Raw genomic sequence first — 5,449 nt, forward strand, 5'->3', positions numbered from 1 at the left:
TTTAAGCGAATCAACCAGAGAGATTATTAATAATAATAATAATAATAATAATAATAATAATAATAATAATAATAATAATAATAATAATAATAATAATAATAATAATAATAATAATAATAATAAATTAGCATTTATATAGCGCAACATCATAACTTTACAATTGTGACCCTCCACCACGAAATGAGTCGCATGTCACCTTTGCATGATTTTCATATTTGTACATTTTCCTAAAGAGTTTTTTATGCTCTATCCAGTGGTGAAACCCGTTTTAGAAAAGAGCGAAAACTGTTTGAGTTATGAGCCTGTGACTAAGGTGACTCTCACACTGTTACCATACATTCCCCGGATTTATATTAAGCCTAGTGCAGAACCGTACGAGGTGACATGCGACTCATTTCGTGGTGGAGGGTCACAATTATGCTCTTTGCGCTTGACACATTTAAAATTAAAACACAGTTATACAAGCATTTACATCTACATTCATAGTCAGCAACGCTTAATTAAAAGCATACACCATCAAACATACATTGCAAAAGATTCTTCCACTAACTAAGTAATAAAAACATGAATAAAATAGGTAGTGAAAACAAGGAAATACCAGCTGAATACCCTTAATCAAACAGAACATGTTATCAACAATACTGAAAACAGCCCTAGATGTTTATATACATTATCACTAAAACAACAAATACACTACATGTAGCCTACTGATGGACTGAGAAAACAAAATCAGGGGTTGTATTTCTTGAAGAGGTGCGTTTTAAGTGCTCGTTTGAATGCTTGGGGTGACTGAGAGTGGCGGATGTGAAAGGGGAGAGAATTCCATTGTGTGGGTGCTCAGAAAGTAAAAGTGCGTTGTCCGTATGTTTTGGTTTTGGTGTGTGGAATGGTGAGGATGCGACAGTCAGAAGAGGCACGGAGTTGTCTTGCTGGAGAATAGACGGTGAGGAGTTCAGAGAAGTAAGCAGGAGACGAGCCAGAAAAGAAGTTAAAGCAGACTGAGGGTGGACAGTTTGTAGTCAATGCCGGCGGGCTTGAATAGGTAACCAGTGCAGTGTGTGAAGAAGTGGTGTTGCGTGATCTCGTTTTCGTGCTTTCAGAATGAGGCGTGCTGCCGAGTTTTGGACTTTTTGTAGTTTATGCAGGAGGTACAGAGGACAGCCATGCAGAGAGAAGAGAGTTGCAGTAGTCAAGTTTAGAAAGAACAAAGGCACAGACAAGAGTGTTAGTTGTTTGAGTGGAGAGTGTGTGGCGAATGGTGCTGATCTTACGAAGCTCAAAATAAGATGCTCTGCAGACTAAAGATATATGTTTGTTAAGGGTCATGTCAGATGAAAGGGTGAATCCAAGGTTTCTAGCTGATGGTGAGAAAAGAATGTCGGTGTTGCCTATTTGAACAGAAACAGGTTGGGGAGTGGAAGGGTTGTTGCAGTCATCAAAATGAACATTGATATCACCAAGCAAAACAGGAGTTCCAGACAAAGTGTTACAATGGTCAACAAGGTCATGAAATTCAGAGAAAAACATGGCATCAGTCAATTTGTATTTTGAGTTTGGAGGAGGCCTATAGATGCAAAACAACTGAACTGGTTTCTGATGAAGGGCTAGTGTCACTTGTACACACTCAAAGGATGGATGTGTAAATGGCAGTACCGAATTAAACGACACATGACTAGAGAGAGAGTTTTTGAAGATCACTGCTATTCCACCACCGCGAGTGACACTGCGGGGAAACGAACGGAGGGAATAGTTTGCTGGTGTCAAGTCAACAATAACACTGTCGTCACCTTTCTCCTTGAGCCAAGTCTCGGTCAAAATCAAAATGTCTATGTCATTGTCTGTGACAAACTCGACGATTTCTGTTCTTTTACATGCTTGCTGAGTTGAAGAAACAGACTGAGCGTTGAAAAGTGCGATGCGGAGAGGTGTGATGGTGGAAGTGAAGAGTAAGGTGTGTGATCGAGACTTACAATCTTTTGGCGTCGGTAGCACTGCCCCATTCCTCCGACGTGGTCTACGACGATGTCCCCTGTGTGCCTTCTTTGGAAGGATGCGTAGGCATGGTAGCTGATGGCAGTGAATGCCAAGGTCGCGAAGATGACGACACAGCGACGAAGTGTCACTGGGTACACAGCTGGAGGCAGATCGAGGCGACGACGAAGGCCCCGAATGACGATCAGGTAATCCAAGTACGGGAGGCACAGCAGTACTGCTCGGGTTCAAGTCCAACAGGTGCTCTCTGGTGAAACAGCGACGATCAGAGCGAACACCGATAGGCACACGAGGTAGGCATACGGCTACGGGTACGCGTGCACTGTAAGGGGCGTAAACAAGCGCACTGTCATCGCTGCTTGCCAACTGGCTGAGCAAGTCGCTGAAGAGGCCTACTGAGCACTGCACAGTGTTGGCTAGCCACACGACGAAGATGGAGAAAGCTCTGGGATCCATGGACAGAATGCGTAGAAAATTATACCACTGTGTAGACAGTTCCATCAGACAACTTCTGGTAGTAAAACCAATCGATAAAACTTTGATAAAATAGGTAATTTGGTAAAAAGTAGTGAGAGGTCACGTCAGGTGTGTCAATCCCCGCTCATGAACACTACTCACTCATAACTCATATTCATACTATTGTTCACATTTCCATTTTGTCTTTTCACCCGTTTGTTTTTGTTTATGGCTTCAGAATATCCATGAACTTCAGCAGACGTCTGAGAAAAGCCATAGTTATTGGCATTGAGAACAACAGTTGTAGCAATCAATGAATCAATCAATATGAAGCTTATATAGCGCGTATTCCGTGGGTACAGTTCTAAGCGCTTGTTGAAGAGTTGTCAACACAGGACTAACAAAGAAACTAACATCTACAGACGGACACAAACCCTATCACACACTAGCGAACCCTGATAAACATACAACAAACAACTGTTTAACAACAATGTACACATCAATAGCTAGGTCCAAAGAAAATAATATTAAACACAAAGAAAACACCTCTCGCAGAGCACAGCATAAGAATGTCTTTTGGGGCAGAACACATCACGTCGAACATGAAAGTCGCAGCCAGCTACGGGAAGAACTGAGTCTTCAACCTACTCTTGAACGCGTCAAGAGAGGGGCTCTGGCGAAGCTCAAGCGGCAGGGAGTTTCAGACGGAGGGGCCCGCGGAGGGAAATGCAAGCTGACCAGCAGATGCGAGTTTCGAGCGAGGGATGTGAAGGCGGAGTGGGTCAGCAGCAGAACGAAGGGGACGGTCGGAGGGCTGGGTGTACAGGTCCAGGGAGGATTGAAGGTACTCGGGAGCAGAGTCGTTGAGACACTTGTAGACCAGAGGGGACAGTTTGTAGGAGATTCGGGTGTTGACAGGGAGCCAGTGCAAGGAGCGAAGTAGGGGGGTGATGTGGTCTCGCTTCGTCTTCCTCAACGTCAGCCTGGCAGCAGCGTTCTGGAATCGTTGTAGGCCATGAATGGATGAGGCGGGGAAGCCAGCCAGAAGGGAGTTGCAGTAGTCCAGACGACTGAAGATGAGGGAGATAACCAGCTTGACAGAGGCGTCGTGGGTGAGGTAGCGACGGATGGAGGCGATGCGTCGTAGGTGGAAAAAGCAGGTCTTGATGATGAAGGAGATGTGTGTCTGCATGGAGAGAGTGGAGTCGAGAAAGACGCCAAGGCTCTTGACAGCAGGGGAGAATGGAACAGTCGCGTCATCCAGCTGGAGGTCGGTCACAGTGAGGGAAGCAATCTTCTGTCGTGTTCCAACGAGAAGGGCCTCCGTCTTCTCACTGTTCAGCTTCAACTTGTTCTCAGTCATCCAGTTCTTGATGTCAGTGAAACAACTGGAGATGGATCCCAGGAGATGGTCAACGTCCTCCGGCTTGGCGCTGTTCTAGGGAGAGGGGTTGGGTGTACAGGGTGAAAAGGACAGGGCCGAGGACAGACCCTTGTGGGACGCCGAAGCGGACAGGAACAGGCTGAGAAGAGAACGAATCAGTGGTGACAGTCTGAGAGCGGTTCTGGAGGTAGTTCCGGAACCAAGAGAGGGCGGTGTCGTGAATGCCGAACGTGAAACTGAGGCGATCGACGAGTAGCTGATGGTCGATCGTGTCGAAGGCCGCGGAAAGGTACAGCAGCACAAGGGCAGAGACGAGACCGCTATCTGTTGTGTTCAGGAGGTCCGTTGTGATTCGCAGGAGCGCCGTCTCGGTGCTGTGGTGAGGGCGGTACGCTGACTGGTCCACTGGCCTCAGCGAGTTCCGAGACAGGTGGGCGCTCAACTGCTCCAGGATAATACGCTCCAGAAGCTTGGAGAGGAAGGGCAGGTTGGACACAGGACGGTAGTTCTTCAACACGTTGACGTCAAGGCCGGGCTTCTTGATGAGTGGGCGGACAACGGCAGACTTGAAGCAGTCGGGAACAACGCCTGTGGCCAGGGAGATGTTGATGATATCTGTGATAGACGGCAGCAGCTTGTCCAGACACTTGGTGAAGAGGAAGCCTGGCAGGGGGTCTAGCTCGCAGGTCTTGATGGCCGTCTTGGTGATGAGTCGCTTGACGTGGTTTTGAATGACAGGCTGAAAGCACGTGAGGGGGGAGCCGGAGAAGGAGGGGGAGGGTGGGGACGGGACGAGAGCTGCTGATCGAGTGCAACAAAAGGCCAAAAAGTACTTAAAGACTTGTTGCGGACTCAACATTGCAAAACATGTTTCGTTTCATCCGCGCGGAAGTAATTTGCTCATTTATCTGCATTTAGTTTTAAATACAGAATGTACCACTGATTTCGAGCCCTACTCTCTAGTTCTTTCTGATAGCCTTCTCGTCACCTCTCTCTCTCTCCCCCCCCTCTCTCTCTCTTTTTATATATGAGCCAATGTCAAAAGGTGCTGTCTGACAGCTTCGAAAATCAAAGTACACCCAAAGTAAAATGACTGGTGTTTTGAGTTGCTTAACACATTCAGTATATAGTTTCTAAAGGAGAAAAGGGAAAATCTTTCACAACGGCTGTGTTATTTGGCCGTTAAGTTGAGGCTTGACGAGTGTCTCTTGTGGCATGTAAGGACATAAACCTGATTTTTTCCATTTTTTTTCTAGAACTTTCATTTCTACTGAGCTCGCATATGAGTATTGGGGTGTAGATTAAATATAATCAAGGTAAAAGCGCATAAAATGTGTATGTTAGCAACATGAATTCATTTATTGCTATCACAGTCACAAACGGTATGTGCTCCATACAAAAGTTCTTTAATTTGAGGTTTTCTCAGATATTGTTGAAGTCAAAGCTTTGAAACTTCACATACTTGTATGATTGTATGACCTCCAGACATGGTGAGAGAGTAGTTGACCTTCGTCACATTTCAAGGTCACGGCGGGGTCGTATTGGGTCAGAAAGTGATAAATTGGTATTTTCTCGAAAAGTTTTAAAGCAACAGCTTTTAAACGTCACACACTTCTT

Source organism: Littorina saxatilis, linkage group LG3 (assembly GCF_037325665.1).
Source record: "Littorina saxatilis isolate snail1 linkage group LG3, US_GU_Lsax_2.0, whole genome shotgun sequence".
Classification (NCBI taxonomy): Eukaryota; Metazoa; Mollusca; class Gastropoda; order Littorinimorpha; family Littorinidae; genus Littorina; species Littorina saxatilis.